This window comes from Oryctolagus cuniculus, chromosome X (assembly GCF_051225735.1).
Source record: "Oryctolagus cuniculus isolate XC-2025 breed Fujian yellow rabbit chromosome X, ASM5122573v1, whole genome shotgun sequence".
In the NCBI taxonomy this organism is placed as follows: Eukaryota; Metazoa; Chordata; class Mammalia; order Lagomorpha; family Leporidae; genus Oryctolagus; species Oryctolagus cuniculus.
In genome coordinates, this window is record NC_142888.1 from 61,142,824 (window position 1) to 61,160,187 (window position 17,364).

Consider the following 17,364-nt stretch of genomic DNA (forward strand, 5'->3'; position numbering starts at 1 on the left):
CCCTATAGACTTCTCCAATTAGCCTTTATTTTATGTCCCCAATGGTAAAGACAGGACCATGGGGGATCAGCACAGTGATTATTATGTAGATATTAATAACTAATCTCTACATGATTCAGAATACTTTATGCACATACTGGAGATAAAACTAATTAAGATGAATATTGAAAACCCAACAATGTAGCTCAGGAGAAGCCAGGTGACATCTTCAACTCTGTTTCTGGAAATCTCTTTGGGTAGATTATCCAGTTCATTAGGTCTAAATCCTAACTTTCTGGTTTACATAGTCTCCGGCATGGTTTTAATTCTTCCAACTATAAAACAAGGATCTCTTTTCCTTTATTTTCCCATAACATTTGCCTCACCTACTTTTAAATCTTCACCAAAACAGTGTCCTTGCTGGGCATTAGGCTTCTGCTAACATTTTTTTCAAGGCTTTTTAGGTTGAACCAGTCCTGTATGTGCCACAGTGGCATAAAGAATCTTTTGAGTTGAAGACATTTGAGAATCAAATGTAGGAAGAGCGTTTCTCTAAAATTCACCTGGTCTGTCTCAAGGACAGGAGCTCAGTTGTCATAAATCCCCTCCATGGGGAATTGCATCAGTAAGGAAGACTGGCTCTTACCACAGTAAAAGGAATGAGATGTTGATAACATACCCAGGCAGACTTTGTCACAGACTCTGATATTGCCTGTCTGTTCTAAGAGCTCCTTTGCCTTTCCTAAAATTTATTTGCTCTCCCACAAGTGGCCCTTCTCCCTTGGCATTTACACTATTAAGATACATTCTCAACTTTTCCTACTTCTTTAGGTATTCACTTCTTTCTGTGGTGCCTCTGTGACTTAAATTAGAAATTAACAAAGTTGTATACCTTTTCTCCTGTCAATATATTGTCAATTTCATTCATAGGCTCCCATGCAATAACAATAAGAGGGCAAAGGAAAAGTACCCACCCTGCCCCAACCCACCCTGACACAAGGCTTTCTTTCACTGGCATTTTTCTAAAGATCCTTCTGTCTTAAGCCTACAGTCAACTCTGGAAACCACTTCAAGATTTTTAAGTATTTATTAAGGCAGTACTCTACTTCTGTATATAAAATGTGTAATTTTTATGTATTTATGTATAGTAGTCCCCACTTATCAACATGGGGTTCATTCCAAGACTGTCAGTGGATACTTAAAAATGTAGATAGTACTGAGTCTTATGTACTATGTCTTTTCATATGTATACACACCTATGATAAAGTTTGATATATAAATTAAGCATAGTAAGAGATAAGTAATAGTAAGAAGAACAGTCACAACAATGAATTATAGCCAGTATATGATATGGTCTTTCCATCTAAATATTCTTTCACCTTTTCATTTAAAGGAATCATTTTATGGCTTTTCTTTGGCATAACTAAATTGTAGCTTGTGCATTGAGGTCATTATTAGGTAAAATAAGGGTTCCTTGAACACAAACATTGTGATACAATGCCTGCAGCTCTGATAACTGAGACATCTAGTAAGTGACTCATGGGCACATAGTGACTACAGGGTGGATTTACTGGACAAAGTGATGACTCATATCCCAAGCATGACAAGTGAGAATGCATGGGATTTCATCACGTCTTCCCTATAATAGCACAAAATGTAAAACTTATGGTTTATTTATTTCTGCAGTTTTTCATATAATATTTTTGAACCATGGTTGACTACTGGTAAATCAATATGCAAAAAGTAAAACCATGGATAAAAACAACTGTGTATAAATTATACAACACTTAGTGGCTTAAGACACAAATAAATATGTATGACATCTCACAATTTATGCAGGTCAAGATTTGGGGGGTGATTTGGCAGGACAGCTTTGGTGTGAGGTCTCTAATGAGATTGCAGTTAGGCGTCAGAAGATACAACTGGCATGGCAGATCTGCTTTCAGGGCTGGCAAGTCAATTGATTGGAGGCTTTAGTACTGTAGGTAAAGCAAATTTATGTCTTTCATAGAAGCCCTCAAAAATAATGACTCAAACAAGCAGGTAAACATGTATTTTTATACCTAAGTTTAATGAAAAGTGGATGGTTGTGGGAAAGTAAGATCAAAAGACCAAAGGATTTAATCTAATGGAAATAAATGGGAGGGGGGTTATCAAGGCCTGTTTGTTTAGATTTTTCTTGGTGTTCAGTGTGTTCACAGATAAGACATGTTCCTTGCCTCCAGTATAGGGAGAGGACATCTCAAATGAGTTTTATTACCTGCTGCATGCAAGAAGGGAGGGGAGATGGGAGGATAGAAGGAGAGCATGACCTTCTTGTTCTACTGCTTTTTCAAATACCAAGGGCCCATATTTGAGGATAGCATGTCCTGAACCCCATCAGTACTTTTCCATTTAGGCTTCTACACAAAGCTGTTTAAGTTTTCCTAATGATTTGTTAGCTATCTTTCCCCAGAGGAAGCCCTCTAATAATGGAAATGTCCTTTATGGACTAGACTTAGAATTCACAAACTCATCTATGAACATATTGTTGGTCACACAGACCAGCAAAGCTGGTGAAACTAAACAAAGCCACAGATATCAGAATGTTGAAATCGTTGGAGACATCTGGGGAACTTGCTGTCACACATGGAAATGTCCAAGAAGAAATACAGGTTCTAACACTTCAGTGTAGTCCTGGGTTTTCCTGCCATCTTGATAGTGTGGTCATTGGATTGTGATGTGGTCTGAGAAATTTTCAAGGAGGAGTGCTGGAACCCAAGATGCTAGATGGCACTTGGGGGTTGGACAGAGACAGAGGCTATTATTGACTGGGGTGTCAGCTGAATATTAACTGCATAAACACATAGATACCTGCAATATTTGAGCATGAAATTAATAAAAAATAGCATATCCTTTTTAGAGCTTTTATGTGAGGAAAAAATTAAAAGATCAATAAAAAGCATCTCACAAAACAGATGATCAGTTCCCTTCACCATTATCAAGTTCTCTGACCCAGTATAACATTTAATTGTTCTCTGACTCTTCAGCAGCTCCATATGTTCATTTTGCCTCCCCCTGGATGACTATTTATTCTTGAAGATAGGATTCCCATCTCTAATTTTTTAAAACTTGCTTGAGAAGCAAAGAGACAGACACAGAGACAGAAACAGACAGAGCTGGTTAATTCCCCAGTTGCCCACGATGGCCAAAACTGGGCTGGGCCAAAGTGAGGAGCTGGGAACTCAATCCGGGTCTTCCACAAAGGTGGCAGGCACCCAATAACTTGAATCATCAGTTGCTGCCTCCCAGGGTCTGCATCAGCAAAAACTTAGAGTCAGGAACTGGAACCAGGAATGGAACCCAGGTCCTTCTGTGGGACATGGGTGTCTTAACCTATCTTAGATCCGCTTTTTCTTGTAATCTACTTGTGAAGTACAAATGTTGGACATATAGCCTATTATTAAACACAAAATCTTTTTAAACTGTGCAAACTCCTCCATCTCCTTATCATTTAATATTTTATCATTCTCCAAATTTCAAGCCTGTATATTCAAAAGTCTTAAGAGACATTAAGAGACAGGCATTTTGCTTACCTGTTTTTTTGTTTTTGTTTTTGTTTTTTTTGTTTTTGGTTTTGGTTTTTTTTTTTTTTTTTTTGGACAGGCAGAGTTAGACAGTGAGAGAGAGAGACAGAGAGAAAGGTCTTCCTTTGCCATTGGTTTACCCCCCAAATGGTCGCCACGGCTGGCGCACTGCACTGATCTGAAGCCAGGAGCCAGGCGCTTCCTCCTGGTCTCCCATGTGGGTGCAGGACCCAAGCACTTGGGCCATCCTCCACTGCCTTCCCGGGCCACAGCAGAGAGCTGGCCTGGAAGAGGAGCAACTGGGACAGAATCTGGAGCCCCAACCAGGACTAGAACCCAGGGTACCGGCGCCGCAGGCAGGGGATTGGCCACGGCGCCCACCCGCTTGGCTGTTTTGAAGCTAGGTGGTAGGGTTGGATCTCTTGTACCAGCTCCTGATTCCATCCTCTGGCTGACGCAGATCCTCAGAGGCAGCAGTAATTAGGTCCCCGCCACTTAGATGGTAGACATGGTTTAAGTTCCTGGCTCCTGGCTCCAGCCCCAGTTGGGAGCTGTAGCAAGCATTTGGGGGAGTGAGGCAGTGGAAAGGAGATGTTTCCCTCTCTGTCTACCTCATCTCCTGCCTCTCAAATGAATGAAGAGAGAAAGAGTATTGATTCTTGCCCCAAGAATCACTAATTTTAACTAAATGATAAATATATGAGAATTACTAGAAGTAGAAGGAATCAACAAGTACTAGTCTAATACAATTGTACAACCTCATTATATAAGGAGGACTTTTAAAACTATACACACTCTCTTGAAATTCTGCCTTTACCACCTAAGGGTTTCTGTCACTCACCAGTAGCCCCCAGGCTTCCTGCTTTCACCCCACCCACCCGTTCAGTAGTGAATTTCCTTTATTTATTTATTTATTTAGAAAGACTAATCTCGAAAGCAGTCACAGTTGCATGCACTAAATGCCCATCTTTTTTCTTGAGAGCTTGAGATAAATCTGGGGTTGACATACGTGTAAGTTTTTCTTTGATTATATGCTGTTGGAATAGAACTCTGAGCGCCTCTGAGAGCTGCTTCAGATGAAAATCTTTACATGCCACTCCTAAGTTTTGCAGACCAGAAGATAGTCAACTGCTCACAAAACATAAATGGATACATTTTCAAAGAACAAATAAAAAATCTTTACAACTGTTTTGTGTGTGTGTGTGTGTGTGTGTGCTCACAAAGTATCTTTCTCTTTCTCACTTTTTCTCAAAGTTCTAAGGATTTTGTTGAATCCATATCTTGACTAGATTGACTCAGCTTGAATTGGAGACATTCTCTATTTTCTTGAGTAATTTAAAGCTGAAGCCTCAAATTGTCATCCCGTGCTTTTTTTGTGTGTGCCAACTATGCGTGTGTGTGTGTGTGTGTGTGTGTTACAAATGGAATATACATATATATATATATATATAGCTTTCCATAAGTTACTTACCATGTTGCTGATTGGGAAGGTTATAAAATAATCCTTCTTCATTAATTTTTAAGCAGTTAATTTTCAAGCAGACATGCTTCAGTGCCTCAGAAGCACAAATACTAAACATGGTTTGGACATAAAACTTTTAAGTGCTTTAGACTATGTATCTAATAATTCCTTTCCAGAATTTGCCCTTTAAATTTTTTTTTTTTTTTTTTGGTGACAGGCAGAGTGGACAGTGAGAGAGAGAGACAGAGAGAAAGGTCTTCCTTTGCCGTTGGTTCACCCTCCAATGGCCGCCGCGGCCAGCGCGCTGCGGCCGGCGCACCGCGCTGATCCGATGGCAGGAGCCAGGAGCCAGGTGCTTTTCCTGGTCTCCCATGGGGTGCAGGGCCCAAGCACCTGGGCCATCCTCCACTGCACTCCCTGGCCACAGCAGAGGGCTGGCCTGGAAGAGGGGCAACCGGGACAGAATCCGGCGCCCCGACCGGGACTAGAACCCGGTGTGCCGGCGCCGCTAGGCGGAGGATTAGCCTAGTGAGCCGCGGCGCCGGCCCTGCCCTTTAAATTTGATCTCAGTTCATTTCTGATTCCATTGCTTCCGGTACGATTCAATGGAAGAGTGCAACATCAACATTTATTATTATCTTTCAATGAGGCGTTGGTGCCGAGGCAGGCTTGTCATGACAGTTCTGCAAGGTGCTTTTCTAGTGTTTCAGCCACACTGCTGGTGAGGTTGGGTTCTCCTCCCAAAGGAAATATGAGTGAGATACCAGCCTCAATAATGGAAAATATTTCTAGGAATATGATTGCAATTATCACAGTACATGCATTTGCAGGACTGAGTACAAGTGTGCACGCTCTTCCTTTCAAAAGAGCATTTTGTTTTTTCAAAAGAGGGGTGAATCCGGTCTTCATTCCACTTGCCAGAGCTTTTGCTCTGGTGAAGGAGTACATCTGGCCAGAGGGATGACTTTTTTTTTCTGACTCATGGAAAGATCGTTGCTGTACATCACTGATCCTAAAACTTTGAATCTGAAGGACTTAGTGTTTTTTTTTTTAATCCAACTCATTGATGACCAGTATTTTTGTGCCATTAAAAAGTTTTTATTTTGAATCTTCATAAAATGAAATAAAAATATAACTTATAAGCCTTACAAAATATGATAATGACTTTTATTATAATAAAATTGTATTTCAATAAATAATTAGAATATATATAAAATATGTATCATTCATTGAAAAGGTGAATATGATAAAAGTGTCAATATTTAATAGTTTTTGTTATTTCAAAAGAATTCCTAAATAAAAATATTAAAATACCAGCTCTCATGATTATATGCCTATACACACAGTTTGAATGAATAACATCAATTTTAAGGACTATAATGTGAAACATTAATTTCCTTATTGTTTAGTCTCTTTGGACCTTACTACTCATAGGGGTTATGTACAGTCTTGCACTTCAAAACGTTTTAGTCAATAGTGGACTGCATATGAGATGGCCTATGATCATCTCACCCCGTGACTTTATAGCCATCTTAGTTTCTGTGAGTATACTCTGTGATGTTTGCACAGTGACAAAATTGCCTAACAATGAGCTTCTCAGAATGTGTTCCATTCAGCAGGATGTGATTATATATCTAAACTGCAGGTTTTAATTTAAAACCACTCATAGTAGAGAAGCAAGTTACGTAGAGGTATGTTAATGGGAGCAGAAGAAGACATTTTAAAGCAATCTCAGTGAACTCAGGATACTTTATAAGTAACAAAAATAAGCCATATTATAAAGATCATTTTTAAATCACCATCAACAGCCAACAGGGATTTATTTTGTAAAAGTTTTGATCAACTCAAATTGTCTTTTAGCGAAATAAATGGAGTCCAGATTCATGAACATCGTGTGTGTGGCTTTTCTTCTGAATGAAAATACATTTTAGGACATTCTACCTAATTTTTAATACTTCAGTAAACTTTTCACAAATAGATTATGTCTGTATCATCACCTGCTTAGTGATCGTTGTCTTTTACTTGTGGAACATAGCATAATTTGTAGAACTTTTGACCACGCTTTCATAATTGCCTGTTTGTTTTCAATGGTTTTCTTGGCTAGCTCTCAGCCAGATTTCTCCATTGTCCACAGGTCTTTGAACTCTGGTCTGTCCCTAATCTTGAGCAGACACTAAAATGCACAACATGCTACCTTGGCACCTTGTGTAGAAGGCACTGACCACAGTGAGCCATGCTTCCTGTCACACCTCAGACGTCCTGCAGTCCCTTCACTCTTCCCATGCCATTTGTCCAAAGTCTTCTCACATACTGCTTAACATTTTCTATCAAGCAAAAATAGGTGTTCTGTTTGATTTTTAGATATTTGCGGATTTCTGAAATTAAGAATGTTTTCTTTATTGTAATGGCCTTTTAAAATAAAGTTTCACCTTATCTCAAGTTGTAATTTTTTTTATTATTGGATACTGTATCATTTCAGGTTTCTAATTTTCTCTTTTGCCCTTTGACTGTAACTGCCATCAAAAGACATGTTCCCTTTTTCTTTTCACTATAATGATTAACTTTTCTTTCCATTATAATTTCTTTCCAGCATAATGATTAAATATATCAGTTATGTCAGATAAATAAGCAAGTCTGACTGTCCAATTAGCTTCTTTAAATATTTTAAACCACACTGGTTTCTTATCTTGCAGAAGCACTAATATTGTGTTCAGTAAAGACTGTACCTCAGCATGAAATGAGGTTGTAAATGATTAGCTTTCGAGTTATCACAAAATAAAGAGAATAATCTTAAATTTATCACATCAATCTTACGAAATTTACATTTTTATACAACACTAAGTAAATTATTTGGTTCAGCTGACTTTTTTGGCAAGATTCTCAACTGACAGAAGTTAGTTTCCATACAGGGGACAGTACTTTGTTCTGTATATATTCCTGCTTTCTAGATACTATGTATGAACCAACTTTAAAAATGTATTTATTTATTTGAGAGGTAGATATAGAAAAACAACCGGAGATCTCCCAATCCACTGGTTTACTCCTCAAATGCCGGGAACAGCTGGGCCAGGGCCAGGCTTAAGTTAGGAGCCTAGAACTCAACGTGGGTCTCCCAAATGGGTGGCAGGTACCTGAGCCATCATCTGCTCCCTCCCTGGCTGCGTATTAGCAGGAAGCTGAGATCAGGAGTGCATTTAGACTCAAACTCAGGCTATCCAATATGGAATGCAGGTTTCCCAAGTGATGCATTAACCTCTGTGACAAATGCCTGTTCCTGATATAGTCTTTAATAATATCTTAGCACATATATGTGCATATATATGTATATACACATGTGTATAGTCCTAGCAATCTTATGTTGTGTGTTATAAGAAATACTAAAATTTCTGTGTAAAATATCTGCTTCTGTCAAGTTTGAAACAAATACACTTCCTTTAGGAGAATTATTTTAGTTTTGAGATAATTTCATTTTCTATTCATCAATATTTATTTATTTTTCATTTTATTGAAAACCAAAGAGACAGAAAAAATGCCTGCAGCAGCCATGGCTGAGCTGGGCCCAAGCCAGGAGCTTAGGACTCCATCTAGGTCTCCCATGTGAGAGGTAGTGACTCATGTACTTGAGCCATAATCTGCTGCTTCCTGGGCTGTGTATTACAGGAAGCTGGATCATACTTGGGGGAGCCAGGACCTGAAGCAGGCTCTCCAATATGTGGTGTGGGTATCTCAAGCAGTGACTTAACTGCTGTGCTAAATGCCCACCCCTATCTATTTTTGCTTTATATGCAAATGACACCTAAATTTTGCTGGCTTTGTTGCATTAGAGGTTAATATTATCTCTACAACTATAGGTTATAGTTTAGAATTTTACCATCAATTATGTCTATTTTATTTATTTATTTATTTTTTATTTTTGACAGGCAGAGTGGACAGTGAGAGAGAGAGAGACAGAGAGAAAGGTCTTCCTTTTGCCATTGGTTCACCCTCCAATGGCTGCCACCGCTGGCGCGCTGATCTGAAGGCAGGAGCCAGGTGCTTCTTCTGGTCTTCCATGCGGGTTCAGGGCCCAAGGACTTGCGCCATCCTCCACTGCACTCCCTGGCCACAGCAGAGAGCTGGCCTGGAAGAGGGGCAACCAGGACAGAATCTGGTGCCCTGACCGGGACTAGAACCCGGGGTGCCGACGCCACAGGCAGAGGATTAGCCTATTGAGCCGCAGCACCAGCCTTAATTATGTCTAACATAGTGATCTCAGTTTATGAAGTACTGTAATTTGAAGTAAATCTAGTGTAGACTATAGCCACCTTCATTTTTCCCCTAGAATCACTTCCATTAGCATTTAGTTTATGACAGCAATCATATGCAGAAAAAAATACTTTTTTTAAAAAAAAGATATACTTATTTATTTGAAAGGCAGAGTTTATAGGGAGAGTGGGTTGAGGGAGAGATATCTTGCATCTGCTGGTTCACTCCCCAAATGACCTCAACAGCAGCTGGGCCAGTCCAAAGCCAGGAGCCAGGAGCTTTTGTGTCTACCATGTAGGTGCAGGGGTTCAAGCACTTGGACCATCTGCTGCTTTCCCAGGCACATCAGCAGATGATGAATCAGAAGTGGAGCAGCTGGGACTCGAACCAGCACTCCTATGGGAGGCCGATGTCATAGGCAGCGGCTTTACTTGCTACACCACAATGCCAACACCTATGCTTTTTCTTAACAAAAAGTTGAGTGAAGTTTTTTTATTCCTTCAATACATTAAAATCAAATGTAAATAATACACATTTTACTTTCTTCATACAGCCAGTAATGTTAATCTGCAAACATTTTAAAGGTTTTATTAAAAATGGTAACTTAAAATTCATACAGATGAATAAATCCTTACATTTTCTCAGATTTTCATGTACATTTGTATTCATTTGACAAACTAATGTAAAATATTAACACTCTTTGTAGTCTTGCTATGTCTACCTAGTCAGTATCTAATACCATGGAGACATTACCACATGAATACAACAAAATACACCAAATAGTCTATACCATGTATGAGGAGAAAGTGCACAAAATGCATGCTTGAATGTTGTGACAATGTCAGTTACCATCGAAATATCTAACACTTACCTCCGATTTTTGTAATTTCATTTTGTGGTTTGTCCACAAATAATGTACAGGGAGGGACAACCCTTTAAGTAACACACAGTGGGCAGTGGTGGCTCACTACTTTGTAAGAATGATGAAAACACAATAACTGCAACTGGTTGGTTTAAGATTTATGTTTCTTACCATGCTACTTCTTTTGAGATCTTTTGGTAACTTTGTTTTAGGCAAAAAAAAAAAATAGGTTGAAGATTGTTCTTTTTCTTCATATCTAAGGATGTTGCCATTTATTTTACTACAAAATAGTTGAAAGAAAGAAAGAAAGATAGATAGATAGATTAAGGGCTAAGTCTCAGTAATATCCAGCAGATGGAAGACCTCTCTGTCTCTACCTCTCTCTGTAACTCTTTCAAATAAATAAAATAAATCTTAAAAAAAATAATAGCACACATCTTTGAACTGCAAGAATTGATAAATCAGTGTTCTATCAATCAAGAATATAATATTCTGAAATAGTTTCACATGTGTATGGTCAATTATGTTTCTGACAGAGGTGCCAAGGTAAATGAATGGGGAAAAATTGTTAACAAATGTTGTAGAACAATTGAATGCCTGTACATGCAAAGTGATGACCTCTGTTCATACCTCAAATCTCAAGTCATAAAACTGATTTTAAAAACTAAAACAGTGAAGCTTTTTGAAGAAAAAAATGGGAGAGAATCTTCACATTAGAATAGGCAAAGCATTTTTTAAACAGTATACAAAAAGTGATAACCATTACAAATCAGATTGATAAGTTTCATGTCACCAATTTTTAGTGAAAAGTTCTGATTTTTCTTAAATATGGTTTAATACACTTCTCAGTTTCTGTCACAACACTAAGATTTCTCTGGTTAAGATATCTCTGCATAATTTACAGAGAATTCAAAGCTAGAATTTCAGACCTTCCTATTTATGTTTGCATCTGTAAGTGTAATACATATCAGTGTATCTTGATAAACACATTGCAATATGTTTGATTAACACATGCAACGTGTATCACTGAGAACACATTAATTAAAAAAATCTAAAACTTTGGCATCATTTCCAAACTTAAATAATAAAAACAAAAATTACAAAAGAATGGCATACCCTAAATGTATCATGTGAAAAATACATGTATTAAAAATGTAAATTAAGATCCAATTTCTCAGGTCTTGTCATATCACATTAGACCCATTTACAGTTGAAAAACTTTAAAGCAGTGCTGTAAAGAAAGCATGTTTGCTCACTGTTGAATTTTCTGCAAATAAGCAACAGAGATCAGAAGAAAAGCCTGTTCCTGTGTTGTCTCCCAACTCAGTGAATACTGAAAGGTTGACTCTTCTCACTGGAGGCTGACACAACCAGTTACACATCAACTCACAGACATGTGGACCTCTGAGTACAGTTGAGAACCAGAAGCTTTACACTGAAGTCATACTACCTTCATTCAAGTGAAATGAGATTATTAGAATGATAAGCAGGTTTGTAACCTGGGAACAAGGGCCTAGTTCAGGCCAATAAAGTCAACAGTGAGTGGATTAAGTAAGTGAAGATTGGCAGTCAGGCACTAACACGGTAAAAGCACCCAGCAAATTGCACCCCATTTACCTTAGTGTGAGAGTGATACTAATTAATTTTCAAGATTATTTATTTGAAAGAGATACAGAAAGAAAGATCTATCTTCCATCCACTGGTTCACTCCTCAGATGGCTGAAATGGCAAGGGCTGGGCCATGCTGAAGCCAGGAGCCACGAGCTTCTTCTGAGTCTCTCACATAGGTGCAGGGGTCCAAGGACTTATGTCATCTTCTGCTGCTTTCCTAGGCACATCAGCAGGAAGCTGGATTGCAAGTGGAGCAGCTGGGACTTGAACTGGTGCCCATATGGGATGCCGGCCCTACCGGTGGAGGTGTAGCCTTCTGTGCCACAGCACCAGCCCCATAGCAATAAATTTTTAAAACCTTTGGTTCTTTGACTCACCTGCTATAGTTTTTTCTCATTGATACCACTGGGTATACCCTAGAGGTTTTGCTTACTGTCACCACCTGTAGCCTGCTATGACTTTGCTGGTCAGCTTACTTCAATTCTGACAGCCAGCCTGGCTATGAAGCATGAGCTTCAGGTTGTCAGGTTAACTCTTGGATCCGATGTGGTTAAGTCCATGATTCCAGAAGCTACGTCCTATAACCCTTCCACTGTCCTTTCTCTCACAATTTTTACTATGAGAGGTGCTTTTAAGTCCTACATTTAAAACAGATGTCTGGACCTCACCATGAAGTCGTGAAATTATAATATATATAATTATATATATAGTGTATATATATATGTCTTGGAACATTATGGTTAGTGGTGCATTAAGCCTGTGCTTATAAAGTAAATTGAAAGTATGTTATTACAAAAATTAAAGAAAAACAAAGAAAGCAAGGAGGAGGGATTAAGAGAGGGAGGGAGGGATGGAATTGTGATTATCTTAGAATTATATCTGAAATACATGAAATCTGTTCTTTTTATGTTAATAAAAATAAAAAAGTTATAATATTTACATATCAGGCCATCTAACACAAGGAAAAACATAACTTCACTTTTTTCAAGCATAAACACAATCAAAATTTTAACAATTGCATATTTTATTTCTGCCAGTTCCAGCAATAGCACGGAAGCACCATCATAAACATCACAAACTGGTTTCTGGTAGGATAAGATTACAGGACCCTTGTTAAAGCAGGTGATACAAAGGGCTCCAATAAGCCTGTCATAGATGGGAGTAAATGGTGTACTAGCCCAAATGCTTCATGTATCAGTCTGACTTTGCAGTGCAATTTGCATTCTTGAAAGTGACAGCCTGGAGGGGAAGGGGAAGTGTTAGGGGGGTGAAGTTGAAATTGCCTTTTGTTAGTTCACCCTTTCAACCTTAAACAGAGGCTAAGAAGAGAAATGGCTCTAACATTTCATCACATATAGTTCTTATGTCGTCAAAGCTGAGAATGCCATGTAAATGGGTCACTGTGAAATGCAGCAGTTTAATTTTACAACAACCAAAGTAAGAAATCAGTGTGATCTCACTTCTATTAACTTTTGCAGATTTACAGCAGTTTAGGTATTTTTGCTTCTATGTATGTAGGTTAAAAAAATCAATTCTTTCATAAAATAAAAGAACAGCCAATTTCATTTAGTAAAACTAAAAGCTGGGATTCTTTCTTAAATTAGTGTAAAATATCACTTAGGAACTTGGTGGTAAACATATGTATTAATGAGCTTTCCATTACTTTAAAATACCTAAGGAGAGCTTCTTGGGAAGGAAAGGTTTTCTGTGGCTTACAAATTAGAGGTTCACAGCAAAGAATTTGTGGCCCTGTTAGTCTGGCATCTGGTGGAGACTGACAATGGTGGAACAAGTGCGGAGGAATGATCACATGGTGAGCCAGAATACAGAGAGAAACTAGGCCAAATGGGGTGTAAATAATCAACCCTCTCATGAGAAGTACTCTGTTAGGCAAGCCTCCAATGATGTAAAGGCCTCCCACCAAGCCCACCTCTCAGATACCATAGTTGCATCATGGCTCCACTTTTAATTAATCAACTTTTAACATAAGATTTCAGAGTTTAAACATCCGCATGAATTTTGGGAGTCAAGTCCTGTCCAATCCTTAACATCTGCTATGCTAATACCATGACACATCAAAGTATAGGATTGGGATTAGTTTTGTTTTCTTTACAATATCCAATGTTCATGGATTAAGTTTTTGAAGTGTTCTAATTGTAAGACAGGTCTTCGTTTGGATTCTACCATGGATGTGCTCCTGGGGTTGAGTGCTGGGAGGTGAGGCATATTTTTCTGGACTAATGTTAAATACCTGATAGTCATTAAAATCAAAGAATTCATTATCTCCTTGATATCCCATTCCCCGGAACTCTAAACAATATTGTGAAATACCTCCAATTCCACCCAATCCTTTCACAAAGCTGGGATTTTTTTTGTGATTTATCTAGGAAAATTTCCAATATAGCTCCAAATTTGTATATAGTTAACAAACCATTCCTACAGAGGCATGCTCTCAACTAACTCATGTTCCTGTCTTCTTTGTGAAATGAGATTTACTCTATTGTTGTTCTGTAGTTAGAAGCTTTTTTCCTTTTCTGTGCCTTGGCAATGAAAAAAAAGTATCTCATTATATCTAAATTTTCATAGACTATTAGAATCTCTACTGTCTCATTTCCAAAGACTTCAGTATATCTTCAGTTCCTAAAGAGTACTTGTCCATATCCTGGCTGGTTTCATCAAGATATCATTCTATTATTTTCTTCTCTTGAATGAATTTTATGTTGGAAAGGACTTTTAAGGTAGATAACTCAATAGTCTGGTTGAATTGGTTTTTAGTAGTGTAGGATGTTAAAAACTGATTTAAAAACTTTTGATTAAAGCCTTTAATCAACTATGTCAAATTAACTCAGGTTTTTAAAGTCAGTTGACTGAACTAAAATGAGAGCAGCCTCATTCACTTTGTTCCCCCAAAGAAACACCTGCTCTGTAGTTTCTGCAACATTTAGTGCATCCATTCTTAAACAGGTGAAACACAAGACCAATTGACCTCCTGAACAATGTTCTTTGGGATATCTACAGTGAATTTGTGCTGTATTTCTCTTGAGTTTGCTTGGAGTGTGCCCCAAAGTGCACCACTGTCATTTGCTATAGTTACAGTACAATGTATGTGACTAAGAGCTTGAATTAGAAAACGTAAGTGACTCCTTCAATTCAAAATATGAAACAAATGTCCCCCCATAAGTTACACACATGAACAAACACTTAAAAAAAGATATATGTGGAAAGGGTATGTGGCCCAGTGAGGTAAGCTGCCATTTGCAATGTGGCATCCCATATTGGAGTGCCAGTTGGAGTCCTGGCTGCTCTCTCTTTAATCCAGCTCTCCTGCTAAAATGCCTGGGAAAGCAATGAGAAGATGGCCAAGGTATGTGGGCCTCTGCTACCCACGTAGGAGACCTGGATGGGGTTCCTAGCTCCTGGCTTCAGTCTGGTTCAGCTCCAGCCATTTAGGGAGTGAATCACTGGGTGGAAGATATTTCTCTCTTTCCCTCTCTCTGTTATTCTGCCTTTCAAACAAATGAATTCAATCTTTAAACAAAATATATATGTAAAGGCACATGCAATGGTGAACAAGTAAATAAAGAAGTTTGATATCATTAGTCATTTGGGAAATTAAAAAATCATCATGAGATAGATACCACTACATACCCGAAGTGTGTTCATTCTGATAGCCCCAATTCCAATTCAGCTCTAAGGGCTGCATTTCTACCATTCATTTTCAATATAACTCTTTTCCATAACCATGCAAAACCTATATTCTGTTATCCTCATTATTACTCACTTGCTCAAACCTACAATTCAGATAGAGTAGGTCTATAATTGCTAAACTATAGCATTGTTTAAAATAAATCTAATAAATTGAGTCATCTTTTTATATTTTTTCCTCATTTTTATGAGGTAAAATGGATATACAATGAAATTCACAAATCTAAGTGCTCATTGGATGTTGACTAGTGCGTATACCCATATAAGGCTTGTACATATAATGATAAAGAATATTTTCATACCCTAAAAGTTCCTATGTATACTTGCCCTGTAAATTTTCATCAATTACATTACATAGTGTGAACATACTTCAAATTAGTCCTACCACTTTCTTCTTATTTATATAACCCTTTCCCCACATTTTTTCCATGCTAAGCATGAAAGAAACTAAAATGAAACATTTTTATTTTAAGATTTGGCCTATTTATTTGAGAGGTAGCGTTACAGTCAGAGAGAGGGAGAGACAGAAAGGTCTTCCATCTGCTAGTTCACACCAGAAATGGCTGGAATGGCTGGAACTGGGTTGATCCAAAGCCAGGAACCAGGAGTTTCTTCCTGGTCTCCCACATGGTGCAGAGGCCCACACACAAGGGTCATCCTCCACTGCTTCCCCAAGCCATAGCAAAGAGCTGGATGGGAAGAGGAGCAGCTGGTATTTGAACCAGAGCCCATATGGGATGCCACAGTACTGGCCCCAAGTGAACATTCTTATAAAGATGTTTTATATACTGTTTATATACATTTATTCCTAAGTAGATGTCCAGAAGCAATTTTGAAAGAATTAAAAATCTAATATTGCACTTTGGAACTGTTTTTACTCACAATAGTGTAAGCACATGATACTTCCATTTCCTCCTTTCTAACCTAGAGATTAACCATACATTTGCGATTGTGAAAAATAACCTTCTTTTCCTTTTTATCTTCTAATTAACAAAAACCAAGCTACAGGGAGATGACCAAGCATGACATCCCAGATGGGAGAGGAATTTGTGACCCACGAAGCCATCTTCTCTAGCTCCCCATTTCCCTTTTAAAAGGCCTTGTAGTTAACTTGCAAAGGGAGGCAAGGAAGCATATTTGGGACCACAGAGTCCTCCTTCCTCTGCGTGGCCACTCTAATAAACGAACTATGTCCCTGTATCAACTGTCAGTTCTGGTGTAGTGACTGTCCAGCGTCAAGCGGCCTGGGCCCAATTTTGTTCTGGTAACACTACTTCTGACTCCAAATGTTGGAATATTTACCACCACCACCCCCCAACTAATTCTTAAACTCTCTGGATACCAATTTAGTGTCCAAAAATTCGTATGCAGTGCCGGCATCGCATATGGGTGCCGGTTCAAGTCCCGGCTGCTCCACTTCGATCCAGCTCTCTGCTATGGCCTGGGAAAGCAGTAGAAGATGCCCAGGTCCTTGGGTCCCTGCACCTGTGTGGGAGACCTGGAAGAAGCTCCTGGCTCCTGGCTTCAGATCAGCCCAGCTCTGGCCATTATGGCCATTTGGGGAGTAAACCAGCAGATAGAAGATTTCTCTCTCTTCCCTGCCTCTGCCTCTCTGTAACTCTGTCTTTCAAATAAATAAAATAAATCTTTTAAACATTTTTTTGACATTATCTACCTGGAGTTAGTGTCATATCTCACAAGTTATAGGGTTTAATACCACAAGATGGTCCCCACTTTAGATGCCAGTCACAGTCCCAGTTTGCCACCTTTTTTTAAACATCATCACTTATATTTAAACAGAAATACAAATTATTACAAGAGTATGAAGATAGAACACAAAATGTAGTTTTTACTTAAGCAGTTACACGAATAAGGCTGTTTTTAAGTTTCTTCACTGACAACCCTATTTTAACCATTGAACAAATTGTACTTAA

The 17,364-nt window shown here is 38.5% G+C and overlaps 1 pseudogene; it reads right to left on the minus strand.

Annotated features, from left to right (window-relative positions):
• Nucleotides 1-13,850: 13,850 nt before the first annotated feature.
• LOC100355825 (eukaryotic peptide chain release factor subunit 1 pseudogene) lies at nt 13,851-15,441 on the minus strand (annotated as a pseudogene).
• Nucleotides 15,442-17,364: the final 1,923 nt, after the last annotated feature.